Here is a 17205-nt window from a genome sequence, read left to right on the forward strand (position 1 = left end):
GTATTGCACTGAAGAAATGGCGTAAAAAACTTGGCAGCGAAGCAGTCAATCTATTTCTCATTTCACCTGTGTCTTCAGTCTTACATATATTCCACCTCTTCTCTGTGCATGCAAAGTATGTGTTTGTTTGAAGCACTTCATTTTTGTGCAACGTAGGAACGATTTAATTTCTCCTTAAAAGCTCTGCCTACGTGCAAGATGTACAAACTATCATTGCAGTTGCAAGAAGGCTGGTCTGAAGAATCAGGCCATTTGCAAACGCAAAATGGCTTTTTCTGATGTATTAAATGGAAGGTATTCAAAAGGGGTGTTTGGGTGTACCTTCCAAATACCGAATTGTAGTGGTACGTAGAAATGTTTTTCCACCATAATTTGGCCAAAACAATCATACTTCATCACCATCTCCTTGATTGTGGTAACCAATCCTCAAATGATAAGGTGTCCCGTAAAAACCTCTTCCCCTTCAAGAATGTTTCAAAACAATCATTGTATGTAGAGGCATTGGTCCTATGTACCACTGCCTATTCAAATAAAATAACAATGAAACAAATACATCTGTTTTTTAAATGATCCAGTTTTCCTTTAATAAATAATATTAAGGACTACTTCTCCTGTTCCACAGTTTCAAGGTTGTACTTTCTGGCACAACTTAGTATGATCCTCACACTCTTTCATGATGTACTGATATTTTGTCATTCTGATTTTACTGAAAAGCTGGGGATATAGCTCAGTGGTAGAGCATTTGACTGCAGATCAAGAGGTCCCTGGTTCTAATCCGGGTGTCCCCTCACCCTATTTTGATTCTGTTGTTTGTAATTGGGACTTTTCATCAATTCCATTTGGATTATCTTTGACAGAGTCAGTGTTCCCTTGGACATTGCACTTTAATGGCATTACAGAGTTTCCTGCTCAAAGCCTGTGAGTAAATGCAATTTTTAACACTAGGATTGGTATTCCCTTTGGGAAATTTCTGAAACATCATTGATCAATTTTGGAATTCGGCTCTTCCTTTCACAGCACTAAACAAAGGGAATGGACTATGAAACCAATTGACAACTTTGTTATACTGTTTGGTGCTTTCTTGTATTGCACTGAAGAAATTGCGTATAAAACTTGGCAGCGAAGCAGTCAATCTATTTCTCATTTCACCTGTGTCTTCAGTCTTACATATATTCCACCTCTTCTCAGTGCATGCAAAGTATGTGTTTGTTTGAAGCACTTCATTTTTGTGCAACGTAGGAACCATTTAATTTCTCCTTAAAAGCTCTTCCTACTTGCAAGATGTACGAACTATCATTGCAGTTGCAAGAAGGCTGGTTTGAAGAATCAGGCCATTTACAAACGCAAAATGGCTTTTTCTGATGTATTAAATGGAAGTTATTCGAAAGGGGTGTTTGGGTGTACCTTCCAAATACCGAATTGTAGTGGTACTTAGAAATGTTTTTCTACCATAATTTGGCCCAAGACAATCATACTTCATCACAATCTCAGTGATTGTGGTAACCAATCCTCAAATGATAAGGTGTCCCGTAAAAACCTCTTCCCCTTTAAGAATGTTTCAAAACAATCATTGCATGTAGAGGCATTGGTCCTATGTACGACTGCCTATTCAAATAAAATAACTATGAAACAAATATCTGTTTTTTAAATGATCCAGTTTTCCTTTAATAAATAATATTAAGGACTACTTCTCCTGTTCCACAGTTTCAAGGTTGTACTTTCCGGAACAACTTAGTATGATCCTCTCACTCTTTCATGATGTACTGATATTTTGTCATTCTGATTTTTCTGTAAAGCAGGGGATATAGCTCCGTGGTAGAGCATTTGACTGCAGATCAAGAGGTCCCTGGTTCAAATCCTGGTGTCCCCTCACCATATTTTGATTCTGTTGTTTGTAATTGGAACTTTCCATCAATTCCATTTGGATCATCTTTGACAGAGTCAGTGTTCCCTTGGATATTGCACTTTAATAGCATTTCAGTGTTTCCTGCTCAAAGCCTGTGAGTAAATGCAGTTTTTAACACTCAGCTTGGTATTCCCTTTGGGAAATTTCTGAAACATCATTGATCAATTGTGGAATTCGGCTCTTCCTTTCACAGCACTAAACAAAGGGAATGGACTATGAAACCAATTGACAACTTTGTTATACTGTTTGGTGCTTTCTTGTATTGCACTGAAGAAATGGCGTAAAAAACTTGGCAGCGAAGCAGTCAATCTATTTCTCATTTCACCTGTGTCTTCAGTCTTACATATATTCCACCTCTTCTCAGTGCATGCAAAGTATGTGTTTGTTTGAAGCACTTCATTTTTGTGCAACGTAGGAACCATTTAATTTCTCCTTAAAAGCTCTTCCTACTTGCAAGATGTACGAACTATCATTGCAGTTGCAAGAAGGCTGGTTTGAAGAATCAGGCCATTTACAAACGCAAAATGGCTTTTTCTGATGTATTAAATGGAAGTTATTCGAAAGGGGTGTTTGGGTGTACCTTCCAAATACCGAATTGTAGTGGTACGTAGAAATGTTTTTCTACCATAATTTGGCCCAAGAAAATCATACTTCATCACAATCTCAGTGATTGTGGTAACCAATCCTCAAATGATAAGGTGTCCCGTAAAAACCTCTTCCCCTTTAAGAATGTTTCAAAACAATCATTGCATGTAGAGGCATTGGTCCTATGTACGACTGCCTATTCAAATAAAATAACTATGAAACAAATATCTGTTTTTTAAATGATCCAGTTTTCCTTTAATAAATAATATTAAGGACTACTTCTCCTGTTCCACAGTTTCAAGGTTGTACTTTCCGGAACAACTTAGTATGATCCTCTCACTATTTCATGATGTACTGATATTTTGTCATTCTGATTTTTCTGTAAAGCTGGGGATATAGCTCCGTGGTAGAGCATTTGACTGCAGATCAAGAGGTCCCTGGTTCAAATCCTGGTGTCCCCTCACCATATTTTGATTCTGTTGTTTGTAATTGGGACTTTCCATCAATTCCATTTGGATCATCTTTGACAGAGTCAGTGTTCCCTTGGATATTGCACTTTAATAGCATTTCAGTGTTTCCTGCTCAAAGCCTGTGAGTAAATGCAGTTTTTAACACTCGGCTTGGTATTCCCTTTGGGAAATTTCTGAAACATCATTGATCAATTGTGGAATTCGGCTCTTCCTTTCACAGCACTAAACAAAGGGAATGGACTATGAAACCAATTGACAACTTTGTTATACTGTTTTGTGCTTTCTTGTATTGCACTGAAGAAATGGCGTAAAAAACTTGGCAGCGAAGCAGTCAATCTATTTCTCATTTCACCTGTGTCTTCAGTCTTACATATATTCCACCTCTTCTCTGTGCATGCAAAGTATGTGTTTGTTTGAAGCACTTAATTTTTGTGCAACGTAGGAACGATTTAATTTCTCCTTAAAAGCTCTGCCTACGTGCAAGATGTACGAACTATCATTGCAGTTGCAAGAAGGCTGGTCTGAAGAATCAGGCCATTTGCAAACGCAAAATGGCTTTTTCTGATGTATTAAATGGAAGGTATTCAAAAGGGGTGTTTGGGTGTACCTTCCAAATACCGAATTGTAGTGGTACGTAGAAATGTTTTTCCACCATAATTTGGCCCAAAACAATCATACTCATCACCATCTCAGTGATTGTGGTAACCAATCCTCAAATGATAAGGTGTCCCATAACAACCTCTTCCCCTTTAAGAATGTTTCAAAACAATCATTGTATGTAGAGGCATTGGTCCTATGTACGACTACCTATTCAAATAAAATAACAATGAAACAAATATCTGTTTTTTAAATGATCCAGTTTTCCTTTAATAAATAATATTAAGGACTACTTCTCCTGTTCCACAGTTTCAAGGTTGCACTTTCTGGCACAACTTAGTATGATCCTCACACTCTTTCATGATGTACTGATATTTTGTCATTCTATTTTTACTGAAAAGCTGGGGATATAGCTCAGTGGTAGAGCATTTGACTGCAGATCAACAGGTCCCTGGTTCAAATCCTGGTGTCCCCTCACCCTATTTTGATTCTGTTGTTTGTAATTGGGACTTTCCATCAATTCCATTTGGATCATCTTTGACAGAGTCAGTGTTCCCTTGGATATTGCACTTTAATGGCATTACAGTGTTTGCTTCTCAAAACCTGTGAGTAAATGCAGTTTTTAACACTTGGCTTGGTATTCCCTTTTTGAAATTTCTGAAACATCATTGATCAATTTTGGAATTCGGCTCTTCCTTTCACAGCACTAAAGAAAGGGAATGGACTATGAAACCAATTGACAACTTTGTTATACTGTTTGGTGTTTCTTGTATTGCACTGAAGAAATGGCGTATAAAACTTGGCGGCGAAGCAGTCAATCTATTTCTCATTTCACCTGTGTCTTCAGTCTTACATATATTCCACCTCTTCTCTGTGCATGCAAAGTATATGTTTGTTTGAAGCACTTCATTTTTGTGCAACGTAGGAACCATTTAATTTCTCCTTAAAAGCTCTGTCTACTTGCAAGATGTACGAACTATCATTGCAGTTGCAAGAAGGCTGGTCTGAAGAATTAGGCCATTTGCAAACACAAAATGGCTTTTTCTGATGTATTAAATGGAAGGTATTTGAAAGGGGTGTTTGGGTGTACCTTCCAAATACCGAATTGTAGTGGTACGTAGAAATGTTTTTCCACCATAATTTGGCCCAAAACAATCATACTTCATCACAATCTCAGTGATTGTGGTAACCAATCCTCAAATGATAAGGTGTCCCGTAAAAACCTCTTCCCCTTTAAGAATGTTTCAAAACAATCATTGTATGTAGAGGCATTGGTCCTATGTACGACTGCCTATTCAAATAAAATAACTATGAAACAAATATCTGTTTTTTAAATGATCCAGTTTTCCTTTAATAAATAATATTAAGGACTACTTCTCCTGTTCTAAGTTTCAAGGTTGTACTTTCTGGCAGAACTTAGTATGATCCTCACACTCTTTCATGATGTACTGATATTTTGTCATTCTGATTTTACTGAAAAGTTGGGGATATAGCTCAGTGGTAGAGCATTTGACTGCAGATCATGAGGTCCCTGGTTCAAATCCGGGTGTCCACTCATGCTATTTTGATTCTGTTGTTTGTAATTGGGACTTTCCATCAATTCCATTTGGATCATCTTTGACAGAGTCAGTGTTCCCTTGGATATTGCACTTTAATAGCATTTCAGTGTTTCCTGCTCAAAACCTGTGAGTAAATGCAGTTCTTAACACTCGGCTTGGTATTCCCTTTGGGAAATTTCTGAAACATCATTGATCAATTTTGGAATTCGGCTCTTCCTTTCACAGCACTAAACAAAGGGAATGGACTATGAAACCAATTGTCAACTTTGTTATACTGTTTGGTGCTTTCTTGTATTGCACTGAAGAAATGGCGTATAAAACTTGGCAGCGAAGCAGTCAATCTATTTCTCATTTCACCTGTGTCTTCAGTCTTACATATATTCCACCTCTTCTCTGTGCATGCAAAGTATGTGTTTGTTTGAAGCACTTCATTTTTGTGCAATGTAGGAACTATTTAATTTCTCCTTAAAAGCTCTGGCTACGTGCAAGATGCACGAACTATCATTTCAGTTGCAAGAAGGCTGGTCTGAAGAATCAGGCCATTTGCAAACGCAAAATGGCTTTTTCTGATGTATTAAATGGAAGTTATTCGAAAGGGGTGTTTGGGTGTACCTTCCAAATACCGAATTGTAGTGGTACATAGAAATGTTTTTCCACCATAATTTGGCCCAAAACAATCATACTTCATCACCATCTTAGGGATTGTGGTAACCAATCCTCAAATGATAAGGTGTCCCATAACAACCTCTTCCCCTTTAAGAATGTTTCAAAACAATCATTGTATGTAGAGGCATTGGTCTTATGTACGACTGCCTATTCAAATAAAATAACTATGAAACAAATATCTGTTTTTTAAATGATCCAGTTTTCCTTTAATAAATAATATTAAGGACTACTTCTCCTGTTCTAAGTTTCAAGGTTGTACTTTCTGGCAGAACTTAGTATGATCCTCACACTCTTTCATGATGTACTGATAATTTGTCATTCTGCTTTTACTGAAAAGTTGGGGATATAGCTCAGTGGTAGAGCATTTGACTGCAGATCATGAGGTCCCTGGTTCAAATCTGGGTGTCCCCTCACGCTATTTTGATTCTGTTGTTTGTAATTGGGACTTTCCATCAATTCCATTTGGATCATCTTTGACAGAGTCAGTGTTCCCTTGGATATTGCACTTTAATAGCATTTCAGTGTTTCCTGCTCAAAACCTGTGAGTAAATGCAGTTTTTAACACTCGGCTTGGTATTCCCTTTGGGAAATTTCTGAAACATCATTGATCAATTTTGGAATTCGGCTCTTCCTTTCACAGCACTAAACAAAGGGAATGGACTATGAAACCAATTGACAACTTTGTTATACTGTTTGGTGCTTTCTTGTATTGCACTGAAGAAATGGCGTATAAAACTTGGCAGCGAAGCAGTCAATCTATTTCTCATTTCACCTGTGTCTTCAGTCTTACATATATTCCACCTCTTCTCTGTGCATGCAAAGTATGTGTTTGTTTGAAGCACTTCATTTTTGTGCAACGTAGGAACGATTTAATTTCTCCTTAAAAGCTCTGCCTACGCGCAAGATGTACGAACTATCATTGCAGTTGCAAGAAGGCTGGTCTGAAGAATCAGGCCATTTGCAAACGCAAAATGGCTTTTTCTGATGTATTAAATGGAAGGTATTCAAAAGGGGTGTTTGGGTGTACCTTCCAAATACCGAATTGTAGTGGTACGTAGAAATGTTTTTCCACCATAATTTGGCCCAAAACAATCATACTCATCACCATCTCAGTGATTGTGGTAACCAATCCTCAAATGATAAGGTGTCCCATAACAACCTCTTCCCCTTTAAGAATGTTTCAAAACAATCATTGTATGTAGAGGCATTGGTCCTATGTACGACTACCTATTCAAATAAAATAACAATGAAACAAATATCTGTTTTTTAAATGATCCAGTTTTCCTTTAATAAATAATATTAAGGACTACTTCTCCTGTTCCACAGTTTCAAGGTTGCACTTTCTGGCACAACTTAGTATGATCCTCACACTCTTTCATGATGTACTGATATTTTGTCATTCTAATTTTACTGAAAAGCTGGGGATATAGCTCAGTGGTAGAGCATTTGACTGCAGATCAACAGGTCCCTGGTTCAAATCCTGGTGTCCCCTCACCCTATTTTGATTCTGTTGTTTGTAATTGGGACTTTCCATGAATTCCATTTGGATCATCTTTGACAGAGTCAGTGTTCCCTTGGATATTGCACTTTAATGGCATTACAGTGTTTGCTTCTCAAAACCTGTGAGTAAATGCAGTTTTTAACACTTGGCTTGGTATTCCCTTTTTGAAATTTCTGAAACATCATTGATCAATTTTGGAATTCGGCTCTTCCTTTCACAGCACTAAAGAAAGGGAATGGACTATGAAACCAATTGACAACTTTGTTATACTGTTTGGTGCTTTCTTGTATTGCACTGAAGAAATGGCGTATAAAACTTGGCGGCGAAGCAGTCAATCTATTTCTCATTTCACCTGTGTCTTCAGTCTTACATATATTCCACCTCTTCTCTGTGCATGCAAAGTATGTGTTTGTTTGAAGCACTTCATTTTTGTGCAACGTAGGAACGATTTAATTTCTCCTTAAAAGCTCTGCCTACGCGCAAGATGTACGAACTATCATTGCAGTTGCAAGAAGGCTGGTCTGAAGAATCAGGCCATTTGCAAACGCAAAATGGCTTTTTCTGATGTATTAAATGGAAGGTATTCAAAAGGGGTGTTTGGGTGTACCTTCCAAATACCGAATTGTAGTGGTACGTAGAAATGTTTTTCCACCATAATTTGGCCCAAAACAATCATACTCATCACCATCTCAGTGATTGTGGTAACCAATCCTCAAATGATAAGGTGTCCCATAACAACCTCTTCCCCTTTAAGAATGTTTCAAAACAATCATTGTATGTAGAGGCATTGGTCCTATGTACGACTACCTATTCAAATAAAATAACAATGAAACAAATATCTGTTTTTTAAATGATCCAGTTTTCCTTTAATAAATAATATTAAGGACTACTTCTCCTGTTCCACAGTTTCAAGGTTGCACTTTCTGGCACAACTTAGTATGATCCTCACACTCTTTCATGATGTACTGATATTTTGTCATTCTAATTTTACTGAAAAGCTGGGGATATAGCTCAGTGGTAGAGCATTTGACTGCAGATCAACAGGTCCCTGGTTCAAATCCTGGTGTCCCCTCACCCTATTTTGATTCTGTTGTTTGTAATTGGGACTTTCCATGAATTCCATTTGGATCATCTTTGACAGAGTCAGTGTTCCCTTGGATATTGCACTTTAATGGCATTACAGTGTTTGCTTCTCAAAACCTGTGAGTAAATGCAGTTTTTAACACTTGGCTTGGTATTCCCTTTTTGAAATTTCTGAAACATCATTGATCAATTTTGGAATTCGGCTCTTCCTTTCACAGCACTAAAGAAAGGGAATGGACTATGAAACCAATTGACAACTTTGTTATACTGTTTGGTGCTTTCTTGTATTGCACTGAAGAAATGGCGTATAAAACTTGGCGGCGAAGCAGTCAATCTATTTCTCATTTCACCTGTGTCTTCAGTCTTACATATATTCCACCTCTTCTCTGTGCATGCAAAGTATATGTTTGTTTGAAGCACTTCATTTTTGTGCAACGTAGGAACCATTTAATTTCTCCTTAAAAGCTCTGCCTACTTGCAAGATGTACGAACTATCATTGCAGTTGCAAGAAGGCTGGTCTGAAGAATTAGGCCATTTGCAAACGCAAAATGGCTTTTTCTGATGTATTAAATGGAAGGTATTTGAAAGGGGTGTTTGGGTGTACCTTCCAAATACCGAATTGTAGTGGTACGTAGAAATGTTTTTCCACCATAATTTGGCCCAAAACAACCATACTTCATCACAATCTCAGTGATTGTGGTAACCAATCCTCAAATGATAAGGTGTCCCGTAAAAACCTCTTCCCCTTTAAGAATGTTTCAAAACAATCATTGTATGTAGAGGCATTGGTCCTATGTACGACTGCCTATTCAAATAAAATAACTATGAAACAAATATCTGTTTTTTAAATGATCCAGTTTTCCTTTAATAAATAATATTAAGGACTACTTCTCCTGTTCTAAGTTTCAAGGTTGTACTTTCTGGCAGAACTTAGTATGATCCTCACACTCTTTCATGATGTACTGATATTTTGTCATTCTGATTTTACGGGAAAGTTGGGGATATAGCTCAGTGGTAGAGCATTTGACTGTAGATCTTGAGGTCCCCGGTTCAAATCTGGGTGTCCCCTCACGCTATTTTGATTCTGTTGTTTGTAATTGGGACTTTCCATCAATTCCATTTGGATCATCTTTGACAGAGTCAGTGTTCCCTTGGATATTGCACTTTAATAGCATTTCAGTGTTTCCTGCTCAAAACCTGTGAGTAAATGCAGTTTTTAACACTCGGCTTGGTATTCCCTTTGGGAAATTTCTGAAACATCATTGATCAATTTTGGAATTCGGCTCTTCCTTTCACAGCACTAAACACAGGGAATGGACTATGAAACCAATTGACAACTTTGTTATACTGTTTGGTGCTTTCTTGTATTGCACTGAAGAAATGGCGTATAAAACTTGACAGCGAAGCAGTCAATCTATTTCTCATTTCACCTGTGTCTTCAGTCTTACATATATTCCACCTCTTCTCTGTGCATGCAAAGTATGTGTTTGTTTGAAGCACTTCATTTTTGTGCAATGTAGGAACTATTTAATTTCTCCTTAAAAGCTCTGCCTACGTGCAAGATGCACGAACTATCATTGCAGTTGCAAGAAGGCTGGTCTGAAGAATCAGGCCATTTGCAAACGCAAAATGGCTTTTTCTGATGTATTAAATGGAAGGTATTCAAAAGGGGTGTTTGGGTGTACCTTCCAAATACCGAATTGTAGTGGTACGTAGAAATGTTTTTCCACCATAATTTGGCCCAAAACAATCATACTCATCACCATCTCAGTGATTGTGGTAACCAATCCTCAAATGATAAGGTGTCCCATAACAACCTCTTCCCCTTTAAGAATGTTTCAAAACAATCATTGTATGTAGAGGCATTGGTCCTATGTACGACTACCTATTCAAATAAAATAACAATGAAACAAATATCTGTTTTTTAAATGATCCAGTTTTCCTTTAATAAATAATATTAAGGACTACTTCTCCTGTTCCACAGTTTCAAGGTTGCACTTTCTGGCACAACTTAGTATGATCCTCACACTCTTTCATGATGTACTGATATTTTGTCATTCTAATTTTACTGAAAAGCTGGGGATATAGCTCAGTGGTAGAGCATTTGACTGCAGATCAACAGGTCCCTGGTTCAAATCCTGGTGTCCCCTCACCCTATTTTGATTCTGTTGTTTGTAATTGGGACTTTCCATGAATTCCATTTGGATCATCTTTGACAGAGTCAGTGTTCCCTTGGATATTGCACTTTAATGGCATTACAGTGTTTGCTTCTCAAAACCTGTGAGTAAATGCAGTTTTTAACACTTGGCTTGGTATTCCCTTTTTGAAATTTCTGAAACATCATTGATCAATTTTGGAATTCGGCTCTTCCTTTCACAGCACTAAAGAAAGGGAATGGACTATGAAACCAATTGACAACTTTGTTATACTGTTTGGTGCTTTCTTGTATTGCACTGAAGAAATGGCGTATAAAACTTGGCGGCGAAGCAGTCAATCTATTTCTCATTTCACCTGTGTCTTCAGTCTTACATATATTCCACCTCTTCTCTGTGCATGCAAAGTATATGTTTGTTTGAAGCACTTCATTTTTGTGCAACGTAGGAACCATTTAATTTCTCCTTAAAAGCTCTGCCTACTTGCAAGATGTACGAACTATCATTGCAGTTGCAAGAAGGCTGGTCTGAAGAATTAGGCCATTTGCAAACGCAAAATGGCTTTTTCTGATGTATTAAATGGAAGGTATTTGAAAGGGGTGTTTGGGTGTACCTTCCAAATACCGAATTGTAGTGGTACGTAGAAATGTTTTTCCACCATAATTTGGCCCAAAACAACCATACTTCATCACAATCTCAGTGATTGTGGTAACCAATCCTCAAATGATAAGGTGTCCCGTAAAAACCTCTTCCCCTTTAAGAATGTTTCAAAACAATCATTGTATGTAGAGGCATTGGTCCTATGTACGACTGCCTATTCAAATAAAATAACTATGAAACAAATATCTGTTTTTTAAATGATCCAGTTTTCCTTTAATAAATAATATTAAGGACTACTTCTCCTGTTCTAAGTTTCAAGGTTGTACTTTCTGGCAGAACTTAGTATGATCCTCACACTCTTTCATGATGTACTGATATTTTGTCATTCTGATTTTACGGAAAAGTTGGGGATATAGCTCAGTGGTAGAGCATTTGACTGTAGATCTTGAGGTCCCCGGTTCAAATCTGGGTGTCCCCTCACGCTATTTTGATTCTGTTGTTTGTAATTGGGACTTTCCATCAATTCCATTTGGATCATCTTTGACAGAGTCAGTGTTCCCTTGGATATTGCACTTTAATAGCATTTCAGTGTTTCCTGCTCAAAACCTGTGAGTAAATGCAGTTTTTAACACTCGGCTTGGTATTCCCTTTGGGAAATTTCTGAAACATCATTGATCAATTTTGGAATTCGGCTCTTCCTTTCACAGCACTAAACAAAGGGAATGGACTATGAAACCAATTGACAACTTTGTTATACTGTTTGGTGCTTTCTTGTATTGCACTGAAGAAATGGCGTATAAAACTTGACAGCGAAGCAGTCAATCTATTTCTCATTTCACCTGTGTCTTCAGTCTTACATATATTCCACCTCTTCTCTGTGCATGCAAAGTATGTGTTTGTTTGAAGCACTTCATTTTTGTGCAATGTAGGAACTATTTAATTTCTCCTTAAAAGCTCTGCCTACGTGCAAGATGCACGAACTATCATTGCAGTTGCAAGAAGGCTGGTCTGAAGAATCAGGCCATTTGCAAACGCAAAATGGCTTTTTCTGATGTATTAAATGGAAGGTATTTGAAAGGGGTGTTTGGGTGTACCTTCCAAATACCGAATTGTAGTGGTACATAGAAATGTTTTTCCACCATAATTTGGCCCAAAACAATCATACTTCATCACAATCTCAGTGATTGTGGTAACCAATCCTCAAATGATAAGGTGTCCCGTAAAAACCTCTTCCCCTTTAAGAATGTTTCAAAACAATCATTGTATGTAGAGGCATTGGTCCTATGTACGACTGCCTATTCAAATAAAATAACTATGAAACAAATATCTGTTTTTTAAATGATCCAGTTTTCCTTTAATAAATAATATTAAGGACTACTTCTCCTGTTCTAAGTTTCAAGGTTGTACTTTCTGGCAGAACTTAGTATGATCCTCACACTCTTTCATGATGTACTGATATTTTGTCATTCTGATTTTACTGAAAAGTTGGGGATATAGCTCACTGGTAGAGCATTTGACTGCAGATCATGAGGTCCCTGGTTCAAATCCGGGTGTCCCCTCACGCTATTTTGATTCTGTTGTTTGTAATTGGGACTTTCCATCAATTCCATTTGGATCATCTTTGACAGAGTCAGTGTTCCCTTGGATATTGCACTTTAATAGCATTTCAGTGTTTCCTGCTCAAAACCTGTGAGTAAATGCAGTTTTTAACACTTGGCTTGGTATTCCCTTTGGGAAATTTCTGAAACATCATTGATCAATTTTGGAATTCGGCTCTTCCTTTCACAGCACTAAACAAAGGGAATGGACTATGAAACCAATTGACAACTTTGTTATACTGTTTGGTGCTTTCTTGTATTGCACTGAAGAAATGGCGTATAAAACTTGGCAGCGAAGCAGTCAATCTATTTCTCATTTCACCTGTGTCTTCAGTCTTACATATATTCCACCTCTTCTCTGTGCATGCAAAGTATGTGTTTGTTTGAAGCACTTCATTTTTGTGCAATGTAGGAACTATTTAATTTCTCCTTAAAAGCTCTGGCTACGTGCAAGATGTACGAACTATCATTGCAGTTGCAAGAAGGCTGGTCTGAAGAATCAGGCCATTTGCAAACGCAAAATGGCTTTTTCTGATGTATTAAATGGAAGTTATTCGAAAGGGGTGTTTGGGTGTACCTTCCAAATACCGAATTGTAGTGGTACATAGAAATGTTTTTCCACCATAATTTGGCCCAAAACAATCATACTTCATCACCATCTTAGGGATTGTGGTAACCAATCCTCAAATGATAAGGTGTCCCATAACAACCTCTTCCCCTTTAAGAATGTTTCAAAACAATCATTGTATTGTGGAAAAGTAAATTTTGTCATGTTCTGTGTCCCTACGTGTCATCCATCATATGTTATGTGTGCATGATTAAATATGCATATGCATTCCCCATGTCTAATTAATGACGCAATTACAGTTGTGTCCACCTCTAGTATGCCAGTTTCCAGTCCTCGTGAATACTACGAATATCAGGCCTATGTAAAGCTACGTTGCCACGTTTCTCGGTGTGCACGTTATTCCATTATAAAGTCCCCGTTTCTAGGCCTCAAAAGGGCCCGGACATCAGATTCAGCTCCTGTCTCCTGAAGCCTCGCTAAGGAGCGATACAGCCCCCACCTGTATCCTCGACCTTTCACTTACTTCCTGCCTCGCAGTGCCCGGTGCAGCCTGGCTCAGCCTCTGAGTCTGCCAAGACTATGTTATGATTCCAGTTATCAGTTCAGTCCTCCTTCTCTGCATTCCTAAGCTACTGAACTGCATCAATAGTTTCCGTCATTGTCTAGCCTATGCGGCTCCATGTTAAGAGAAATACTGTATTTACTGGTCATTTAATATTCTTCATCACGTACTACATGTAGAATAATGCATGGTCCAGTCTCAGAATCAAGTTAGCCTTTCCCCTCCTGACTTCTAGTTTATATCAACATGTTCTCTAAACATCAGATACTAGATAGGGTTTAGGTGCATGTCGCTCCGACCCTCCAGACTTTAGTCTCTGCTCCTAGCACAGAGTTCATAGCCCCCAGCTTCTCCTAGTGACACGTCATTGCCAGTTTGTGCGCACCACCAGGTTAGAGGTCCCGGCTCCTTAGGTAGCCCCCTCCAATGTTTCCGCCCCATTCATGACATATTCTGTTACGTCTGCACCACATGTCTATGTATACGCCCAGTTACACCTCTTTTTACTCTTATCTTTCGCGACTGCTACGCGTCACGCCTTCTGCTCCACCCACTGCTACGCCTACTGCAATGTAATGCTATGTGTTTGCGTTATGTATATATGCTCGTGTATTGTTATTAAAAGTTAGCGCGCTCATCCCAGACCCAGCCCCAGCAGCTGCTGGGCCCCTGTCACCCTGCTGGGCCCTGCCATCCTATTCCCGTGCAGGTCGTCCTGTTCCTGTCCTTATGCTGTATTAAACCTGCAAAACTCCTACTACCTCGAATCTTGACTCTTATTTATTGAGCTATCTGTTATGATATATGTCTAGTCAAAAATAGGGTATTATTTATTTATTTACCACATAATGGCGCCCGAATAGGGACTTGCCCTTTCCCCACGCGTCGGTGAAGCCACGCCGACCCCCTGACCCTCTGCAGTCGTGACGGAACTCTTCTGTGCACCGGCAGATATTTCTGCTTCAAGTATCCCTCAGGCCCACGGAGGAGACGGAGGAGGCGGTCCAGCATCCAAACGAGACGGTGGAGGAACGCGGCGAGTCCCGACCAGAGCCCAAGCCAAGAGTCCAAGGTCCGAGGTATCCGGAGGCCCACCCGTAACTGAAGTCCGAAGTTCGTCGTCCGTCGTCGTAGCAGTCCAGTCCAGTCCGAGGCCTTCCGTTCTTGCTGCCCGGTGAGTACCATTACTGGGGTAGTATCTAGACAGGGTCAATCTACATTGACTCTGGTCCGTGGGTTGGTGGTACCCAGGCCCACAAACGAAGTGTTCACCTAGGTGGATACGGGTCTTGATGCGTCCCTTTATGGGACCGGTATGTTCCGTACTGTTTCAGCAGTGCATCCAGTAACTCTAGTCTGTTCCGTTCTCGAGAAATTCTTGTGTTTCTGTTCTCAGTATTCCAGGTAATATTCTGTCCGAACTGTAATGTTATGATGTTGTTCAATGTATTTCCAATGTCGTGGTATGCCTGAATTGTTCTCCCAATTGTTATTGTTCCTCGTCTATTGTATTGTGTTCCGATTCAAGTTTACAATGTCTCTCTTTTCGAGATTACGTCAGTTAAAAACTAGAAAGGGTTTGTTAGAAGAAGCAGTTCCTGTCCCGCCCAGGGACAGTCCAGGTCATTTTATGTATCAGAAGCATGACATAACCGCCATATTATATCTAGATTTATGGGTAGATTATACCAAACAGTTAGAAGAAAAGTATAGATGGCCCGTATCGGGTACATGGGATGCCGAGTGCATCATGCGAGTAGAAGAAGCATTATGGAAAAAGAAAGCCAGACAGTCACAGAAAGATGCCATCGAGTTATGGCGCAAAGAAGCTCATAAAAGAACCGAAAAAGAAATCAGAAAGTCAGAACTAAGTAGAGAATCCTTAGAACGAGCCCAAGAAAGAGAATTAATCGAGATAGGTGAACGAGTTAGAACTGAGCAATCAGACAGACAGAGGCATGCCCTCATTAAGGGTATGTATCCTCTTCTTGCTGAGGGCTTGCCAAAAGCGACCCCAGAGGCATCCAGTAATTTCCCGCCACCGTTAGTTCCGACCAAGCTACGTCACAAACCGACCGCAGCTGATATTTTTATTTCGTCCTATCTGGACGACACAGTCCCCGAATATGCAAATCCTGTTCACGCTCCGCCAGTCCCTGTAAATCAGGTAATTCCTGCTCCTCCAGACACCGGGGTGCCCTTAACAGCCCCCCCGGGTCAGCCCGCCATACAAGTCCAGCCCACGTTACAATTACCGACCCTGCCAGGACGAAAAGCATCAGTTGATGATTCTAGTTTAGGGGCCGCAGGAGGAGGTCCTCCTCAAACCCCGCCGCCATACAAGCGTTTATCAGCACTCGAATTACATGCTCAAGCATCACAGCGTACTCCTAAAAGTAATAAGTCTGTTGCAGAAATCAGGCAAACCCTTGGCGAATGTGTCTATGACCCAGTTCCAGGCGAATTTAATATGGTTTTATATTCCGTACGCGTAAGGAGAGTGACCGAGTATCTAGTCACCTTGCCGAATATGAAAGAAGATCTAGACAGGATATATCGTTTCATCCGTACAGGGGATGATCCAGAAAGTATTAGTGATGCCATGTCTCAAAGGAAAGCCGAGATTCAGCGCATGATATTAAAGTTTTTAATTAACTGTCTAATAAGAGAACAAGATTACCCGTCTAAAGATCCGGCCGAAATGAAAACCCTGACAAAGTGGAGTGATAATATAGCCGAAGGAAAGCACAATACCATTGGTGCCATGGAAAGTATGTACAAGAAAAATCCGTAGAGAGATAATAAAGATACACGAACAGCGTAAAGCAGCACAAGTAAGCGAGAAAGAAAGTACCTCTGATCCTGAAGAGGAAGACGACGAGAATACTGCCAGAATAGCGTATGTAGGAAAACCTAGATTTCCAGATCGCCATTTACGTCTAGAACACAAGTCTATTTTCCATCATCCAGCACCAGAACAAGGTTCCCTAGAACAAGTATTTCAAGCTACCGATCACATTCTAAAATCACGAATCGGTTATAGTGAGTTAAGTAATATGCATGAACAGGAACTAGCCCGATCGGCAGTCAGATGGATTACTGATTCTACCACTTTTCCAGACAAAATAGTGGCACAAATGTTTCTGAAAATGCCCCCAGCCGAGCAGCGACTGGTGGGTATGTATATGATCCAGTACCTCATTACTTTGTATGAGGGTCAGCACTCTGATCCAGGTCCGTTACATGATATCCTGAACGAGTTACTCCAGTACAAATGGAGAGGTCTAGGTACCGATTTAATTAGTGTCATTCTAGAACAGCGCCACAAATATAGAACGTTTCTGAACCCGCATTTT

General features: G+C 39.4%; 3 non-coding genes across 3 annotated transcripts; all 3 read left to right on the forward strand.

The window, feature by feature from the left end:
* The first annotated feature begins 716 nt into the window (after positions 1–716).
* TRNAC-GCA (transfer RNA cysteine (anticodon GCA)) lies at positions 717–788 on the forward strand. Its single transcript has one exon. It is a non-coding gene; the product is annotated as a tRNA-Cys (tRNA).
* Positions 789–9365: 8577 nt separating this feature from the next.
* TRNAY-GUA (transfer RNA tyrosine (anticodon GUA)) lies at positions 9366–9437 on the forward strand. Its single transcript has one exon. It is a non-coding gene; the product is annotated as a tRNA-Tyr (tRNA).
* A 2090-nt stretch (positions 9438–11527) lies between these two features.
* Positions 11528–11599, forward strand: TRNAY-GUA (transfer RNA tyrosine (anticodon GUA)). The gene has a single exon. It is a non-coding gene; the product is annotated as a tRNA-Tyr (tRNA).
* The last annotated feature ends 5606 nt before the right edge of the window (positions 11600–17205 follow it).

The sequence above is a fragment of the Lissotriton helveticus genome, chromosome 1_2 (assembly GCF_964261635.1).
Source record: "Lissotriton helveticus chromosome 1_2, aLisHel1.1, whole genome shotgun sequence".
Taxonomy (NCBI): Eukaryota; Metazoa; Chordata; class Amphibia; order Caudata; family Salamandridae; genus Lissotriton; species Lissotriton helveticus.